Genomic DNA, 19,645 nt, shown 5'->3' with positions numbered 1-19,645 from the left:
AGGGAGGGGTTCCACCTGGGCAGGTGCTGGGCCCCAGACACCCCCTCCGCTGAGCTGGCTGCAAATATCACATCCTTGGGTCAGTGAGGGAGGCTGTGCCCAATCCTGGTATGTTGAAGTGGCCTTGAGACAGAAGGAAGCGCAGGGGGCCTGAGATTCCTCCAGAGTGCTGGGTAGACCTGTCCAGCCAGCCCACAGGTGTCAGGGACTCTCCTCAGTGTTCTGGACAAAATCACTGCTTCCCCAAAGTCCCCGTGAGCTTCATGGACGACTGGAGGCTGACTCCATGGAGAGAGCATGGGTGGGCAGGGCGCTGGGAAGGGGCGATAGAGGAGTCAACCTCCTTTGTGGCTTCTCTTCCAGCGTGTGGGGGTTCTCCTGGCTCTGTCCCCCATGCCAGGCCCAGCATGCAGGCCAGAGGACAGCGCCCTGCCCTGCTGCCCCTCGCCCTGCGGTTCAGGCGGAGCCGCCTCCTGCTCTGCTGGGAGTCCGGGAACCATGTCTTCCCTGCCCCGGGGACTCACAGCCGGTGACTGCGGCGTTCCCTCGGCAAACCCCCACCGCCGGCCCCCTGGCCTCCTGAGTTTTCTTTTTGAGAGGGAATCTGGAGCTGGCTCACCTCGCTTCTCCACAATGCTTAGCAGATTGTGGGGGTTGGACGCATGACACACACGGTGGGAAGGGAGAAACAGGTCTTGTGTCTCAGGGCGTGGGGTCATGGCCAGGCTCTTGTCCAGGACCTGCCCGTCTGTCTGTCATGCGGCAGGGTGCCCCCACCCCAGGCAGGAGCTTGGCTGTGCATCCGGAAATAGCTGTCAGCTGCGTAGTTCTAAAGGTGCAATTAAGACATAAGGACAGGCCTGGGGGTATAGCTCAGGGGTAGAGCATTTGACTGCAGATCAAGAGGTCCCCAGTTCAAATCTGGGTGCCCCCTGCCAGGATCGCTTTTAGATGTAGTAGACAGGAGGAGGCAAATAATTGCCCTGGTCACCCATATTGGCTCTTAACTCTCACCCATATTGACTCTTAACTCCCACCCTTTCCCAGGCAGTAACCGAGCTGTGCTCAGTCTGTGTCATCTCTAGACACAGTCACAGGCTGTCCTCCAAAGGCAGTGACTGTGAGTCTCACTCTCCGTGGTGGACACTCAGCCTTCCCAGATGTTCGTGGGGTGGATAAACAAACCTTCCTCGGAATAATGTCGCAGCCTCGAGCCTCAGTGAGTTCCAGACACACCTGAGTCTCACTCTCCGTGGTGGACACTCAGCCTTCCCAGATGTTCGTGGGGTGGATAAACAAACCCTCCTCGGAATAATGTCGCAGCCTCGAGCCTCAGTGAGTTCCAGACACACCTGACCCACTTTTTAGGAAAATCTTTGTTCTTTTTCCTCCCGTGGCCTGGAGGCCTCCCCAGCTTCTCCCGCTGGCAAATGCCCCTCGCCCTCTCCTCCAGGAGGCCCCCAACTCCCCCGGCAGGACGGCTCCTCGCTCCCTTCTCCCATGGCCTCTGCGTAGGCTCTGCCACTCCTGTGGAAATACTCTGCTTCGTGGGTTTGTCTCCTATTTGGACAAGCCTCTGAGGAACAAGGTCAATGTTTTATTTGTTTCTCTGTCCTCCACGTGGATGACAGGGCCTGGCACCGCACAAGCTCCATGAGTGTTCATGGGGCAAGTGAATGGGTGAAATAATTAGCACCCTCCTTGAGGACTGGGCCAGGGTGGGGGAAGAGACCGTGCTCTGATACTGTTTTTAGTTCACTGTGGTTGCCTAGAAAGAAACCATGAGTGAGCACAGCCGAAATTCTAAGTCACTCAGGAGAGCAAGAAATGTGGGCTCTCGGCAGTGTAGGGCTGTGCAGTTTTCAGCCTGTTGAAGTGAGTTCTAGAAGGAACGGTGGCCACAGCAGCAGCTGGGAGGAGGGCAGGGCCTCAGGGTCCTCTACCTGTTTGTTACACACGATGTTCAAAGGTCACTGCTGTTACTGCTGTTTTATGTTGAGGAAAGACTTGCAATTTGTACTTCCTCATCTCATAAAACAATTTTTTTTTATTTTATATAGCAAATCTCATCCATTTTTGTTGTTATATTTCCAGCAGTTAGAATTGATACTGTGTTCTTTCTGAGGTTGGGGACTTGTGGTATGACTTTGAGTTAGGCAAAAATTTCTTAGATATGACACCAAAAGCTCAATTGCTTAAATTAGACTTCATCAAAATTAAGAACATTTGCTTTTTGAAAGACACAGTTAAGAGAATGAAAAGACAGGTCACAGACAAGGGGAAAATATTTGCAAACCATGTATCTGATACAGGACTTGAACCTATAATACATACAGAACTCTCCAGACTTAATCAGAAGAAAACAAACAACGCAAATGAAAAAAATGGACCAAAAGATCTGAATAGACACTTCACCAAAGAAGATATGTGATGGCAATAAGCACATAAAAATATGTAATTAGGAAATACAAATTAAAAGCACGATGAGATACCACTATTAATGAATTACATTGGAATATAAATCAGAAAGACCGACCGTAACGAGTGTTGGTGAGAATATGGAGCAACTGGAACCCTCAGACACTGCGCGTGTTAACTTAAAATGCTACCGTCACTTTGGAAAACAGTTTTGCAGTTTCTCAAAAGGTTAAACATGAACCTACCATACGACCCAGCTATTCCATGGCTGAGTATTTACCCAGGAGACGTGAAAGCATGTCTGTGCACTTAGGCACGAATGTTCACAGCAACTGTGTTAAAGCTAAAAACTGAAAACAACTCATTTTATAAACAGATGAAAGGATAAACAAATCGTGGTATACGCATACAATGGAATACCTCCCATAAACAAAAATGAATGAACTAGTGATACACACAATAGAAACAGATCTTGAGTAAAAGAAGCCAGACCAAAACAAAACAAAGAGTACATATGGTACACTTCCATTTATATAAAGTTCTAGAAAATGCAAGCTAATCTGTTGAGACAGAAAGTGGATCAGTGGCTGCCTGGGGTGGTGGCAGTGTTAAAGGGACTAGTGCTTTACCTAGAGAGAGAAGGCAGAGAGGGGTGGGGGAAACAGAGCCCCAGTTCATGTCTCTCCCACCTTCCCTAGCCCTCCGCAAAGCTCTGCAACCCTGCAGCCTCCCACCTTGTGGCCCTATGTCAGTGGCGGTTGGCACCAGCAGAGAAGAGCGTTTTTAGTAACAATAACCTGGAGTAAGAATGAGGTTTGAATCCAGACCTGAGTTTAAATTGTGGTTTTACTACTTACCCCTGTGGGACCCTAAGTGGGTCATTTAACCTCATTGAGCATCTATTTCCAGCTCTTGAAAGTGTGGGTAACAAGAGTACCTGTTCCTAGGGTTATTGTGGTTATTAAATGAGAAAGGACACTTAAAGGTGACAAGAACAAAGTAAACATTCAATAAACATTAGCTCTCCGTGCTACCAATAAAATGTTACAAAATTTTTAAACAACAGCATCAACAGCCAAGACCCTTTGATAAACTCACTGTTCGTCACAAAGCTCCTTAAAATGGTAAAGAATTGGAACAACCTAATGTCCAACCTTAGCAGAGTAGTGTGAGTCAAGGCGTATCAAGGTAAGAGGTCTTCACAAATGTGAACTTCCTCTGTCTTCCTAGCCCAGTTCCAGATGCTTCCCCTGGCCTCAAAGACCTTTCTACACTCCACATTGCACATCTCCCAACCAGACCCTTCCAGACTGAAACTGCACTTGTTATCTAAGCCTGGCATGCGGAGCCCCTTCCCCCGGCTTCCCCTCTGGCTCCCTGCGCCTGACACACCAAAATATCCACCAAGTGTAGGTCGCTGATGAGCCTGATGAAGGCTGCTTGCGTGGATGAGTAAAATGAAAGCTGGATTGGAACAGGAGGTGAGGATGTGGAGTCAGTGATTACACACAATTGTTTTGAGTCATTTTTCCAGGAAAAAGGAGCAGAAAGAAATGAGCAGGAACTGGAAGGGTGGTTCATGGGATCATCAGAAACTTTTTAAGATGGGCAATGACTGTTAAGGCATGTTTGTGTGCCTATGATGATGATCAGTATGAAGGGAGAAAATGATGCGAGAGAGTGAAGACATCATCACAGTGGAGCCTCGAGAAGGCAAGAGGTGGACTGTAATTCACAAGTGATAGGGTGACCTTGGGCAAGAACGGACACACTTCCTCCTAACAGGCAGGAAGAGCGTGTGAATGCAGATGGAGACTGGTCGGTTGGACTCGGTGGAAGAAAAGTGGAGATGGTTCTCATCTGATTGCCTCAATTTTCTTAATATTCAAGATATTTGTCAACCACAGAGACTCTAAAAGAAAATGATGTTTATTCAGGAATAGGCATTGCAATGGGAATACACGTGCTGTAGTAAACCATGTGCATAGTCAGGGAGATAAAAGAAGACAAAGGTTTTTTAAAAGAAAAGTGGGAGGATTACATGATTGTTTTGAAAGATAATTATCCTTGGCTACAAGGATCAATACCAAGGGTGGTGCCAGTCCAAGCTTGGACAGGCAATTGCCAAGCAGCTGTCCTTGCAGAAGTGTTTTGTGTGTGTGTAAGGTTGTGACGGCCTTTGTGCAAGGTTGTGGTTTTTGCAGTCTTTTGTGACACCTCTTGCTATCAGGCATACTTGTGTGAGAACCCTCCCTTCACGGCGTTCCCTGGCTCCATTTCTCAGGGTTTCTAACACAAATGGACTCCATTTTGACCCTGACAAGTCTCGAGTATATCTCCCACAATCAGAAACAGGGAGGGTAGGGAGTGTTAAGGATTTGAGAGGAGCACAAATGAGGTGAAACAGCCATCGCAGAAAGTAAGAATGCAAGCGCATTGTACAGCCCAGGCGGCCTGCCCAGCGGTGTTAGACGCTGATTGGAGAGTCGGGTCACAGGTGACTACAGTCAACACAGGTGTGTGATTTTTTTCCCCCAGCAATGTCCCCCTGCTCAGTTGTGGGCATGGACCAAGTGAATACCTGGCTTGTAAATCCTATATGAACAGCTGTGCTAAGTGGTCCCTCCTCCTCAAAGCAGGAAACGGGGAAGCTCCTTTGAATTTAGTGCAGAACAAAGGACAGGACTCAGGCCAGGCAGTGGAGCCGAAAATCAAAAATTCCAAGTATCTGCTTTAAAAGTTTGGTGTCTTTCTATAAGCTTTTAGTCCTTTTAGTCCTCAGAGCCTGGTGCTGACAAACTAGGCTACGCAAATCCCACGTGCCCCCGTCTCCCTGGCTGCTTCTAGAAGGGCTTTCATGTCCCAGCTGGACCTGGAGAAGAGAGGGGAGGGGCCTGTGGAAGAAGGGAGAACGTGTGTGACTGTGGAGGTCACACGAGGAGGAGGAGGAGGACGGGATGAAGAGGGGTCATGGCTGGTTCATGCATTCAACAGACAATTATTGAGCCGCTAGCGTGTTTCAATCTGTGCCATGTTCTGGGGACCCCTAGCTGATGACGACTTCATCTTGGCACCCAAGGAAGTCACAGTCCGGAGAAATATCCTGCTGCAGATGTATCTGCCAAAGGGCAATGTCATCGCCTTCCTACTCTCAGACCTCCAGAAGAGGTCTCTGCTCACAAGGCTAAGGGCTCCTTGGGGCTTGGGCGTTCATTCTGTGCAGGCCAACAAAGAAAATATTTTCTTGTTGATGTCTTTGTCCACAGCATGGAGAAAGGGAAAGGGAAAGGGAAGGTTGCAAGGCTGGGGGACTAGACCTCCAGGTGAGGGAGATGGTTGAGAAGGTGCGATGCTCAGCCCAGCTCCACTCATCACATCTTCCTTACAATTGTCTAGCATCTCTTCCTGCCTTGTCCTCCTCCAGCCCAAACACTGCGGGGCCAAACAAGGTTTTGTTTTGTTTTAAGTTTCATTCTGATCACATCACTCCCTCTGGTGAACAGCTGTTGATTCTGGTTACCCACTACCCATTTCTCCAGCTCCTTAATACTCTTTCAGTATTTCTCCTTTCTCACCACCTTTTTTTCCCCAAATACTATCTCCCAAAAGATGAGCTCCAAAGATTCTAGGAGTAAAGAAAGCAAGGGGGCACCCAGACTTGAACTGGGGACCTCTTGATCTGCAGTCAAATGCTCTACCACTGAGCTATACCCCCTGCTGGCATTCTGCTTCTTACTAATAGCATTTCTCCTTTAGAATCATGTTGTATTACACGGTAAATGGCAGAGATCAAGTTTCAACTGATAGAAAATAAAAGAAGGAATGTATTGAGTCGCAGCAATGTAAACAGAGAAGCAGCTGACTTCCAGGAGCTCAGATACTATCAGGACTTTCTCCCTCCAGCTTTCTTCTTTGGTTCCCTCTTAAGTCAGATTTAATGTCTCAGACCAGTCTCTCCACGCAACTGACACCCTGCCTGCAAAATGTGTGGGTTCGCATCTCCACACTTTGGTTGCTGGAGAGAAGTCTGAAAAATCCTAAGGGAGGACTCTACTTGGTTTGGCTTGAGGTCTGTGCCTATCCATGACCAACCACTGTGACCAGGGGGTAGGGCACATGAGTGGTATAACCATTTCAGAAGCAAGGTCTTGTAAGAATATATCTGCTCCCACTCAGAATCTATGTCTATAGTATGTGGAAGAAAGGTGGTTCTGCCAAAGAAGTCACAGGTAGCCAAGACATGGCCACAGGGGCCATCGCTGCAGCTCTCGGTCTTCTCGGTGGAGTCTCCCGTGTTAAGGAAGACTTGGCAACCTGCTGCTCGGCTGCCCGGGGCCATCAGATTCCGTGATAGTTACTGTTGGGCGGAAAGGCGAGTAGGTGTTCACGTCCCAGGTGGAGAAAGATTTTTCACACAGAGATTCAGATATATAAAAGTAAAATTTACTTTATCCTTTAGAAGGACAGAGAGAGAGAGAGAGAGAGGAGGGGGAGCAGAGAGACAGCGTGGCATCCCAAAAAAGAGAAGGGAGATGCCAGTAGCAAGGCCAGGTGTTTTGTTGCTTTTATGGAGACGAAGAGAAAAATAGTGATTGTTGTGAAGTAATTAGTAGGTAGGCCCAGGACGTCTTTCTTGTTTTTTCTGTTCCTGGAGAGCTGGTTCTCTCTGAGATGTAGTCGGGCCTTAGGTGCCTGTTGCGTGCCTGAGTCTAACGACCCCACAGTTCCTGAGCTCAGCTTCATGGAGCTGCCTGACCTGGCAACACATGGCAACTACTCTGGAACATGGAAGAGCAGCGAGAATTATACGCAGGACTGAGGCTGAAGCAACGGCATGTTCCCTATTTGGACTGGGTCTTGCGCTCTGAGGCGCTTACTTAGTAAACAAGGCGGTGGGAAGGAATCCAGGTGAACATGGCAGCAGGAGCAAAGGAATCAAGTGCAGCCTTGACCAGGTTTGAGGATGGCTGCTGCGCACGGCGCCGTGGGACAGGAGCCCGGAGAGGAGGTGTTGAGGCCCAAGGGCCCCTGCAGAACTAATAAGCAGTATGATCCCTGAGTGTGACTCCACTGGAGAAAAGGGACAGTCACCTGTCAGTGTGTTGGGGCTGGAGCGTAGGGCACTGGATCTTGGGTGGAGAAGTCCGGGTTCACGTCCAGACGGCTTCTCCCTATTCTGGCTTTTGCACGTGAATGTCCTCCTGTTTCATTCACACCACACCCCACGCGCTCCGGTACTTGGGGGCGAGGGGAATCTTCACTGTGCGTGTTCGCCCAGAGGAAAAGTCCCTGTTAGGGTTGAATTGTGTCGCCTAAAAAGATATGATGAAGCCCCTAACCTCTGGTACCTGTGACTGTGACCTTACTTGGAAGCAGCGTCAATTCAAGACGAGGTCATTAAGGAGGGGCCTAAGCCAACATGATGGGTGTCCTCATAGGAAGAGAAGACACATAGACACGCACACACAAAGAATGTTACGTGAGGACGGAGGTGGAGATTAGAGCTCCGACCGCATGCCAAGAGCACCACGGACTGAAGCTACCACCTGAAGCTAGGAAAAGGCGAGGAAGGGTCCTACCCAAAGTCTCGGAGGAAGTAGGTTCCACCAGCACTTGATTTCTGACTTCTGGCCTCCAGAACTGTGAGAGAATAAACTTCTGTTGTTTCAAGCCACCCAGTTCATGGCATTGTGTATGGCAACCCTACTGTCCCCCTGCAGGGGGTCACTTGGTCTCTGTGTCCAGGGCAGGGACGTGGCCTGCGGGGGGAGCAGTGAAGTGGCCCTTCCGAGCACCTCCAGGCTGCTAAGGACCAGCTTTGCTGAGCTGCTCAGATGTGGGGGTCCCTGGATTGCTGGGACTGTGGCCTCTCTGGCCATGAAATAGCTTTCCCTGGAGACCTTTGCTCCTCAAGGAAGGGGGAAGGCTGAGTAAGAGAAGGGAAGGGAATATTCAACCCAGATCAGGAGAAAATAAGTGGCCTCTGTTAGGTCCGGAGCCGAGAGACACACGAAGCCTCATGTGTGTGTAGCAAAATGCTGTTTATTTTGAGCATCTGGGTGCAGGCTGAAAAAGCGTCCACCCCAGGAAAGGGAGAGCGGAGGGTTTTTCCGGGGGAGTAAATAAGTGGGTCAGAACAGCCGGCTGTAACAAATTCTTTTGCAAACAACCAGCTCCTAGGACCCCTACCCCAGTCACGTCCATCCTTCAGCTCCGGCGGTGTCCTTACCAGGAGAGGGAGGGAGGGACAGACTTCGTCTCTGTGGTGGGGGGAGGAATGCTGGCTGGTAGATTAATCGCATTCCATCCTATACATAGTTGTCGGGCTCCCACCTGGAACAAACCTAACCGCCTCCACAGCGTGTGGCGAAGGAGAGAAGTGCCCAGGCCTGGCGGTCAGGAGTGCTCCGCGAAGGCTCCACACACGACCCGGCTCCTTACAGGTGAGGCTGGGGGTGGCCGGGCCCTCTTAGGTCCTGCTCACCTCCTCGCACCTGCAGGAAGGGAAGGAGTGAGGAGGCGGCTGCAGCTCTGGGAAGGGGGGGAGGGGCCGCCGTGAGGGCTGAGTGTGGCCGCACCCCCCAGTGTGCCAGCTGAGCCCCTTCTCTCTAGCCTGTCTAGGCTCTGCTTCACCGTCTGCTCCTGGGGATGATAAAAGGCCCCACAGTTGTGAGGATGAAATGAGAAACTTTAGAGCAGGCGTCAGCTAACTACTGCCTGCCACGGGGTACAGCTCTCTGGGCGAAGAATGGGTTTGCTATTTCTAAATGCCTGGGTGAGAAAAAGAAGATGGGAGCTCATAGATTTGAGGAAAAGTGAATGAGACAATTGTTTTTTAAAAAAAATGGCAGAGAGTGCTCCATAAATATTAGCCGTACTTTAGAAAAACATTTTGTGGCATGTAAAAATTATATGAAATTCTAACTTCAGTGCCCGTGAATAAAGCTTCCCTGGAACACGGCCACTCTGGTTTCTTTACGACCTATGGCTGCTTTCCTGTAGCAAGGGCAGAGCTGAGTGGTTGCAATAGACTGGCCTGTAAGATAGCAAATACATATAATCTGGCCCTTTTCAGAAAAAATGTTCAGAGGCTAGGCTTGGTGGCTCAGGCCTGTAATCCCAGCACTTTGGGAGGCTGAGGCACGAGGATCGCTTGAGGCCAGGAGTTCGAGACCAGCCTGGGCAACACAGCGAGACCCAATCTCTACAAAAAGTAGAAAAATTAGCTGGGCATGGTAGCATGCCTTTATAGGCCCAGCTACTTGAGAGGCTGAGGCAGGAGTATCACTTGAGCCCAGGAATTTGAGGTTGCAGTGACCTATGCTGACACCACTGAACTCTAGCCCAGGTGACAGAGTGAGATCCAGGTCAAATTCAAGAGCAATCTGGGATCCTAATTATTGCCAGTCCATCTGATAGGGCCCATCGCAGTTCTTGGCTCAGTTTCACATTTCTAGGACCTTTGTCTAAAAATGATCTTTTGATCTGACATTATCAAGAATAGTAACCATTGGCTAACTTGTCAGCCACCTGGCTAGTTATCACTTCTTAAAAGGATGCCCACCACACACATATTTTCCCCAATTTGGGAACATGTCTACAGTTGGGATGCACTTACTAGCCTGCACTGAGAACAGCCATAGTGAAATGGACACATTTTTTCCTTGTTTAGTGAAACAGAAAATAAAGGTATGTCTTATAATCGATGGATCTCAGGTTCAATGTGAAATACAGTAAGTATATAACTATTCCTCAAGGTAGGAAGTGGTAGATAAATGTTAACATTTTTATTCATTCATTCCACAAACACAGGGATGGACGCTCAGGGACCTGCCCTCCAGGCCCACCTGGACTCCGCCCTTCTTTGGAACCCTGTCCTGGACTTCTGTCCTTCTAGCACTTTTTTTTAGAACTTCCAAATGAAAGCGTAATTGAAAATAACTGTAATTCACCACCAATCACTGGAGCCTAGAGTTAAATATTGTTACCGCATCACGAATAAGAATAATCACAGAGTAAGGAGGAGGAGAGGGGAAATTTACAATTCCTCATAAATATTTTCTTATTTACAGAGATTTGAAGTTATTATGGCAAATCAGAGAGCTTCCATCAAAAACCTACTCGAGACACAGCGAGAGCTGGGAGACAGCGCCAGAGTCGCTGCGCCGGGCCGGACGCAGCTCTCCAGGGTTCACTAACAGCTGCTTTGTGCCCTCCAGTGAGGAAGACGGTGTAGACAGCACCAGCTCCTCCCGAACTAGTCCTCGGAAACCACAGGCACAGTGTCAAGTACTCAGGTGAGGGGCGGGGGGAGACGGGGCTTACCTGGCAGCGGGGGCTCTGAACTCCTAGGGATCTGGGGAAGTCGGGGTCACAGCTAGATCTCCAGTAGCTGAGGAGGAATTCAGCTTAGCAAAATGGCAGGGTCCCAGCCATCCGCAAGGGCCAATCTGAAAAGCCCAAGTTATTGGCCTAAGTTGCTCAGATGGTGGCAGAGGCCACCAGGGTCTCCGGGGGACTTTTCAGCTGCTGGCAGACCACGTCCAGGTTTCTCTCCCCGCTTCCTTTCAACGTTTAGGTGCTTCTGCAACATTTACTGGAGCCTGTGCCATCTGCTGGCACTTCTGTGTGCTCCCCTCATGCCACCATTGATGGCGGCCACCCCTTACAGCCCCATAGCTAGGGAGCAGGCCTTGGTTTTCTTTGTACCCCTAGTGGCCAGCACAGGTTGGATCTTCAGAAAGGCCCCTTTGCCTGCTTGCTACAGCAAGGGCTTGAAGGAAAATCTGACACCAACTGGACAGGGCCTATGGTGGCCAAGAGGGCCAGTAAGGAGCACCAGGCTACCGCCAGCCCAAGCCCTTCTGTGACAACGTGGCCCACAAAGTTGCCTTTCCCAGGTAACTGGGTGGCGGGGTGGGGGCCTGGGGGTGTTGAAGTTACAGAAAGTTCCCGTGAATCTTGTGACAGCTTACCAAGCCTCTTGGATTCACACCTGAGGGACACTTGGGCTCAGCCTATTAAACAGGAGGCAGAGTATAGCCTGGCCTCCCAGCACTACTGCCCACCTGGGGAAGCACTTTAGAGTTTGCACAGGTCGCATCCAGGAAACCAAGCAGCACGGTTCAGGGTACACAAGCCCTGGCTCCCCCTGTAGGCACTAAGCAATCACCATCTCCTAACCAGCGTCTCCAAAAGTCACTCCCCTAATGGAACAAGGACAGCAAGCCACTCCCTGCCACCCCAACCCACACCCTGGCAGTCCCCTCCAGTGAGGCTCAGGTCTCACCCTGGGCTCCGCCTCCCTGCAGCAAGACACCTGTGAGCACTCTGCCCACCTCACAGTCCATGGGACAGCAGCCCTCCCCTGGGAAGCCCAGATGACAGCACAGGAGACTCTGACCTGGCCAAGGAGTGCCCTTAGGAGAGGCTGCTTGGATTCAAGGAGCACCCATCGCCCCTGCACCCTTAGTGGCCCCTTCAGGGAGTTCTCTGGGTGCTACCCTGCATTCTCCATCTTCACACGACAGGGAGAACTGTGCAGGGACCCCGGCAGACTTTCCTGATCACCACCACTCAGCTGCCTGTCCCCAGGGCTCTCTCCGAGACCCAGCTCAGTCTTGGCAGTCTCAAATCTGGGCACAGCAGAAGGGTCACTGGGGGCCTTCCCCCATACTGCACCCTTGAGGCGGTGGCTGGGCTCCCCAGTTGGGGAGCCCCTCTCACACATGGCATGGGGTGGAGAGGGTTGGCTGCCCTGGTGGCGCACAAGCCAGGAGGGACAGGTGAAGCTCTCACCACACTGGTCACAGGGATAACCCTTCTCCTGCCAGTGGCAGCGCAGGTGCCGCAAGAAGCTGGGCTTCTGCACGCAGCGCTTGCCACAGTGGGAGCACTGGAAGCCACGCTCACCTGAGTGCGTGCTCTGGTGCACAGTCAGGTTGGCCCAGCGCGTGAAGCGCTTGTCGCACTGTGTGCACTGGAAGGGCCTCTGCCCGGTGTGTGTGCGGTAGTGGGCGGTAAGCGTCGACGGGTGCATGAAACTCTTGCCGCACGGCTGCAGGTGTAGATGCGCACAGTGATGGCTGGCGAGGGTGGCCCGCTGTGCGAAGCTTTGGGAACAGTGGGCACACGCAAAGGGCTGGGGGCCATGGTGCTCCTTCCAGCGCAAGCTCTGGCCACACTTGGCGCAGGGTGGGCACCGCCCCATGCCTGCAGCATCTGGTACAGCCAGGTTCTGGGGGCTTGGAGGGATGGAAGCCACTTCTCTCTCCCTGGGGACAGGAGGTGGATCCCTGCAGGTGGTCCCCTCTAAGCCTTCCTTGCCAGGTTCCCCTTCGGCTACCCAGGCTGGCTCCCACGCCTTGGATTCTTCCTCCAGACTCTTCTCTTTGCTGACCAGCCAGGACTCTGCTGGGAAGGGACACAGAGGGACTCAGCGTGAGCCTGTCACTGAAGACCCTAGCTCTGGACCGGCCTACTTGATCTCCTGCTTGCCTTCTGCCAGGGTCCCACCCTGTGCTATTCTACCTAATGCCAACCCAACCCACCTCTGAGCCCCGGCTCCAGGGTCCCCTCCAGAGTGCCTCCGGCCTCCCCTCTCATGGAGCTTCCCAAGCCCAGACGGTGATGTTCACCCAGCAGCACCTTCATCTGGGCCACACGTGGCCACTGAGATATCCCTTCTACCACAGTGTAACTACAGAGCGCCTTCAGCTGTACCCATGTGGTAAATATACGTGGTTTTTCTTACGATACTGGCCATTATTTTCACTGGATTCTCAAAGGGCTCTCTGGCTCTGGCAACAGTTGTTTCCTCCTCTTATTTTACACTGTTGATAACCACGCTGGTGTCCTCCCTCCTCCTAACTGCAAGCTCCTTGAAGGGAGAACACGGTGTCTTAGGCACCCGTGAGTCCCTGCCCAGACCGCACTGCCTACAGACAAGTTCATAAAATGAAGCTAGGACACAGTTTCAGGAAGAAAAGAATTATTTCGTGGAGCAGTATAGGAGGACACAGCACAGCAAACACACAGGACCAGAAAGACAACATGGGAGGCTCCCCAGGGGCCCCCACGGTTCCCAAGGCCCAGGCACGTAGCCTGCAGCCCTGCCCACTGAGCCTCACCTGGGCGTAGGCGTTGAGTGGTGGTTCCTGCGGGTGAGGCCAGCTGGCCTGTTCCTAGGGGGAGAGTAGAAGGCCCTGGGGGCATCAGATGTCATGGGGCTCCCATCTCAGTCTTTGCTTTTACACAGCAAAATGGTAATAGTGGCTGCCCCGGGGAGGGGACCAGGGTCGCGCAGGTGGCCAGTAGAGAGAGCCTTTAGCTGTATCCGTGACCTCTGCACTGCTTGGCGAGAGTGTGTTCCTGAGAGACTGTATCTGCATAATCAAAACAGACACTTTCAAAGGTTAGAGGCTGGTCAGTCCCTGTTCAGAAGGATCGCACAGCCTTGGTTCTCAAACTCTGACGCACCAGAATCACCTGAGGAACGTGCTGAAAGTGCAATGCCCAGACCTACTGAATGAAGACCCCATTTACACCGTTCCTAGAATTCTGGCAGGAGGAAGGCACCTGTGGAAACACCCAGCCTACACCCATACTGAGGCCCACAGGTCTGCAGCAGAGGAAGGAGCCCCTGAGAGAGAGGCCTAGTCTCGGGGGTAAGGGAGGAAAAACTCCTCCTGATAAGTCTGGAGATGTTATAGAGAGGGTGGAAGACACGGAAGGAACTGCGAAAACAGCAAGGACTACCCAGACCCCAGGGCAAACCCCCGAGCACACCTTATTCCTCCATGTGCTTGGGGCTTTGCTCAAGTTGCATTTGGGAGCTGCCCTGGCTCCCTGGCAGAGCTAACCCAGGCTGGGGGTGGCCTCTGGCCCAGGGGCACCTCGGCCAGGCCCTGCCTGCTTTGCATCTACCCAGAGCTACTGCAGCCCTGGGGACCATGGTGCTGGCCACAGCCTCTGAGCCAGTCCTACCCAGACCTGCTGAAGGGACCCAGCGCCCCTCCTCGTACCACAGGGGAGGAAGCCCTGCCCAGGTCCCTGCGGTGACAGTGCTCAGTGAAACCACAGAGCCCGAGTCCCCTGCTTCCTGGCAGGCTCAGCACACTCGCTCGGGCTGCCACCTTCATCCTGCCTCGCACAGCTCCTTTACTCACTGTCCCTTCCCTGGGTCCTGGTGCCCTGCAGGTGCCTGAAAATGCTACTTTTAGCCTCACTCCTACATGTCAGCCATTCAAAACCCTTGTAAACACCCACCTCCTTCTCCGGGCTTGCTGTGACTTAATTTACCTAAAGAGCTTGCTTCAAAGGGGAACCTATCTCCCCAAATAAAATGTAAAAATCTGGGAATTAAGAAGCAGTGTCATGGCATAATCCATTTTGTCCGAGCAAACAGGGCTCCAGGGTTCCTGTCCTCTGCTTCAACAAGAGAGGTCCCATTGTCCCATCTGTTATGTATTTCCAGGTGCCATTTGAATAAAGTGTTCCTCAACTTAGGAAAAAAAGCTTTGAAAATTGCATTCTGATTCAACACTGCTATTTGAAAGACAACTGCACTCCTATTCTGGTTCATCGTTCACTCACTGTTCATGACTCACTACCCTAGTTCGTGCAGGGGCTGGGCAGGGCCGTTACAGCAAGACACAGTCCCCTGCCTCGAGGAGCAGGACCTGCAGTGAGGCCCTGAGCGTGCAGGTGCAGGGCAGGTCTCCAGGAGGAGGCTGCCCTCCAGCCCACCCCACCTCGCAGGATTCTGCACACCCCACGATAGCCTTTCTCAATCTCGGGTTCCTCAGTATCTGCTCTGCCCTTCCTCACAAGTCCCACAGTAGTCTCAGGCCATAGTGATGGCTCCACAGGGACACAGAGTGCGGGAAGTGGCTTAGGCATTCCCTGGGTGTCAGAACCTGGGTCTGGCCCTGACATCAGGGGACCCCTGACACCATATGCCCATACCAGGTGAAGGTGGGGAAGGCCCTGTCCCACCCCACCCTGAGAGACTCACCAGTGCCAGAGCCCTGGCCCCCTGCACTGGGCAGGCTGTGGCTGCCTGCCTCCTCTCCCCTCGCCACTGCGGTCAGGAGCTCTGGCTTGGTGGCGGCACAGCCTGTGGGGAGAAAAGGGCAGTGACAAGGCTCTCCTCCACAGGCCCAGAAAAGAGCGGGTATCTTGCCAGGCTTGAAACAGGACCCACTGCCCTTCAAGGTGTATGTTAGGGGCAGAGTGTGGGATGGGGCAAGGCCTCCCAGTCCTCTCAAGCCAGAAGTAAGAGTGACAAGGCCAGGAGGAAGGGTCCCACTGACTACACAAATAAGAGGCCAGTCAACCTGTCCAGCCACCTCATATGACAGATGGGGAAATGGAGGCCCAAGAAGGGGATGTAGTTACACACGGTCGTCAGCTCTCAGGCTTCCTGCTGCCCTCCCTTCGATGTGCTCACCCCTGCCCCCCAAGACCAACCAGCCTCCCTCACCCCACCTCCCCGCAGCACAATGGTACCCTCTTGTGGAAGAGGAACCTTTGGGGCCAGGCAAAGGGAAGCAAGACACTTTGTTCTGGACCTCAGCCTCTGACAAGGGGAGAGGGTGGACCAAATGCCAACTGCTCACCTGCCAAAGCAGGGAGAGTTCAGGTGTGCAAGCAGGGGAGCACGGAGTGGGAGTGGCTATAAAAATTCAGGTCTAATCAAGTCTTAAGCACACACACACCCCTAGCTGAAGAACCTAACATTCCAGGGATGGCCCTCATTTTCTAGACTTGGGGCACCCTTAAAAGCAGCATACAATTAACCAAGAGTTTCTTGAGAACTCACAGGGTGCAGAGTATAGCTCAGCAGTCAAATACAAAGTAGGGGAGGCCCCCACGCCCCAGAAGTAAATGGGCTGGCAAGGGAGAGCTGGCGAAGGGCAGGACAGCGAGCACCAGATTCCAATTCCTACTGACTCTCCATGAGATCCTGGACAAGTCATTTAACCTGCTTCGTTTCATAAAACCTAAAATGATAATTAAGGACACCTTCTACCTGGCCTAAAGACAGAGGGCCGATTAAATGATCGCCACGTGCTTCCCACTCTCACATCCAAGTCACCTGAAGAAAGAAAGAAAACCAAGGCTTGGGGCCAGCCTCTTACCCAGGGAGCGCAGGGCCTCGCGGTCCCCCCTCATGGCATCCATGCAGAGCTCCTTCTGCTGGTTCTCTGGGGCGCGCCCCCGCTGCTCTGAGCAATACACCGCTACATCTTCAGGAGACCCCGGCACCTACGAGCACAGCCACCCACAGCCATTACAGAGAACAGCCAAAACCAGTCCAGTCAGGTCTCTTCTTTCCCCTTCTCCAAACCAGAGGGCATTGCCATCCGAACCACTGGGCAAACTCATTTCCAAGTTAAATGACTTGTTCCTTCCACTAAAGGGATTCAGGATCAAGCCTTCTGGGTTCTCCTCCCCTCTCTTAGTCACACATATATCTTCTGTCCCAAGTGTGGACTTCATGGAAGGACTTTCTGGTGATTTCCCCTACTTGAGCCAGTCCTTATTCTCAGAGATCATTCCAGAATAATAGGTATAACCATTGCTGCACAGCCATATCCCTCCCAACAAACCTCATTCCATCTGCTAAAACAGGCATTTTCCTAGAGTCACAATTTTCTTCTGACATTTTTCAAGCCCTTCAAAGTCAGCTGGTGACTAGCATTAAGCACCCAGGGGTCAGGCTTCAGCAGCCGAGGGGCTCCCTCCACTATGTCGGTCCTCTCCACCCACACCCTATTCCTGTACCATGGGGGCCTCCTCCTTGCTGCCCGGGGGGCAGCCGCAGGACCCAGAAGTTTCTGTTGCGCAGCAGGTTCTCCACGTTCTCCAGCCGCCTCTGCAGCAGCCCGTACTCCTGCAGCAGGGTCCCCAGCACGGCCCACTTGCCCTCCAGCTGGTTCCCGAACTCCACGGCCGTCTTCTCGCAGTCGGCCAGCTTCTTCTCAGCTGTCCCCGTGCGCCCCTCCAGGCTTTGAAGTCGGATAGCCTGAGACTCCATCTTCTTCTCCACGGCCTGAACAGCAGCCAAGACGGCCAGAAGGGAGATCTCAGCAGACTGCATCTGGGCCTCTTGTTGGAGGTCCGAACCCATACGCCAGTCCTGTGACTAGACACAAGGAGGTGAGTCGGCCACCAGAAGAGGAGCCCCAAGTCATTCCCAGCTACAGGAAGGTCTGTGTCCTCTGGAATACAGACTTCTTCCAGGTGCCAGAGACCTCACTGGTCAGACTCCAAACAGACCCCACCTGATAGTCAAAGACAGCACACACCAGACCCCACAGAGCCCCGGTGAGAACAATCCTGAACCAAGCCCTGGGGGCAACAGAAAAAGAAATAACAAGCACTACTATCACAAATGAACAGAGAGTGTAATGGAGTGGAATCCCAGCTCTACCACTCACTTAGCTTAGCCAATTACTAAACCAACCTGGGATCACAGCCCAGCAGCAGCAGCAGCCGCCAGTCCAGAACAGTGCCGGGGGCCCCAGGTCCCACACACACCCAGGCAGCAACCTCAGTCCTCACCTTCCTCTAGAGCAAGCACAGCCCCCTTAGCGGACTCAGAGGGGAGGAAGATCTTGCTGTTCTGGCCGTGGGCTAAGGCCCTTCTGCCCCGACATCTACTGGTGTGTGACTTCCTGCTCTGCCTGAGATTCTGGGTCCCTATGGCCCAGCTGCCTCGTGGACCAGCCCCAGGGTAGTCTCCACACTAGAAGGCCAGGTCCTAGCTGCCAGGCAATGGGGGCCCGAGAAAGTCAAAAGCAGAACAAGGAGAGAAGTGCAGCAGAACAAGGAAATATTTCAAAGAATACCTTGCCCACAGGAGGTAGAAAAATGTACCATATATTACCAGAAATAAAAATCCAAGAAGCCTCAGCAGGGAACAGCTGAGGTTCAAAGGGAGCACTCCTGGAAGGGGAGCTCTACCAGAGCTTCACCCAATGCCTCTCCTGCCATCTCAATCCTGCGTAATTGGAGGTAAAGCCACGTAACTTCTCCAAGGTTCTGTTTTCTCACTTATGAGGACATAACTTCCCTAACTCCTAAGGTGGTTGTGTGGATGAAATGCACTACAACTATGGTTAAAGCACTCAGGGTGTATGACATTAGCACATATTATGTTATTAAAAACAAATATAAGGACCACGAAGCAATGATCAGAATGTGTTATGAACCAAAGACTGTGATTATTCCAATTTTGTGCGACTGGGTTTCCCAAGACCTCCCTGATAAAAGTACTCAGAAAAGTGCCCCACATATACTAGGCACCAGTTGCCAGATGCCTACCCCTTCCTTCCTCCCCTCACAGCACAATCTCTCCATCCTCGAGTCCAGCCTCTGCCCAGTACAAAGTGTACGTGACCTCCACAGATTACGGGCAAACATCCTTAGCTCCCTGCAATGCCCTGCCACAAATCTGGCATCCTGGGATGTATCTAAAACCACTACAAAGCTGTTGCTACCAGGAGGTGACCCCTCTACCTTCAGAAACAAACAAAAATCTCATCCCAATAGTTCTTGTCAAGCAGGCCAGGGATGGACTAGGTCAAGCCTAAGCCCGAAGCCCACTAATCAAAAGTCCTCTACGATGCAGACCCAGCCAGGTGTGGTGGTGTATGCGCATGTAGTCCAGGCAGATCGCTTGAGCCCGGGAGTTCGAGGTTGCACTGAGCTATGATCAGGCCACCGCACTCCCACCTGGGCAAGAGAGCAAGCCCGTCTCAAAACAAACAAAAAACAATGCAGATCCCTTCTCAGCAGCAGTAGGAAGGGCTTCCTGGGGAATTTTTGAAAACAGTGGGCAGGCACACAAACCCATCCTGATTGGAATCAGAGCTCAGGCCTAGAAGACCACTCACAGCCAGGGGCGAGGCTCTGGCTCCTCCAGGGAAAGCTGAGGACTCAGACTGGAGGGAATACACCCTCCCCAAACGACAGCACCTGTCTGAGCTTGGAAAAGGAGAATGAGAATGGGGTAGATTGTCTTTCTGAGACGGCCACCTGGGGCACGAGTGTGTGCCCAAAGGACAGGAGCCGACAGAAAAGCCTTGGGGAGTCTCTGGAGGAAGGACATCCACAGTCCACTGCCCCCACACCTGGACCCAACAGAGCCTGATCCAGTGGATATCAGGTGTGGAGGGAACCTCAGAAATCTGGTGGTTAAGTCCCATCGCCTTGTTCTATA

General features: G+C 52.2%; 2 non-coding genes across 2 annotated transcripts; one reads left to right on the top strand and one right to left on the bottom strand.

Moving 5' to 3' along the window:
* Nucleotides 1-862: 862 nt before the first annotated feature.
* TRNAC-GCA (transfer RNA cysteine (anticodon GCA)) lies at nt 863-934 on the top strand. Its single transcript has one exon. It is a non-coding gene; the product is annotated as a tRNA-Cys (tRNA).
* Nucleotides 935-6,061: 5,127 nt separating this feature from the next.
* Nucleotides 6,062-6,133, bottom strand: TRNAC-GCA (transfer RNA cysteine (anticodon GCA)). The gene has a single exon. It is a non-coding gene; the product is annotated as a tRNA-Cys (tRNA).
* Nucleotides 6,134-19,645: the final 13,512 nt, after the last annotated feature.

Source organism: Eulemur rufifrons, chromosome 29, assembly GCF_041146395.1.
Source record: "Eulemur rufifrons isolate Redbay chromosome 29, OSU_ERuf_1, whole genome shotgun sequence".
Classification (NCBI taxonomy): Eukaryota; Metazoa; Chordata; class Mammalia; order Primates; family Lemuridae; genus Eulemur; species Eulemur rufifrons.
This window is presented reverse-complemented; position numbering and strand designations above follow the sequence as displayed.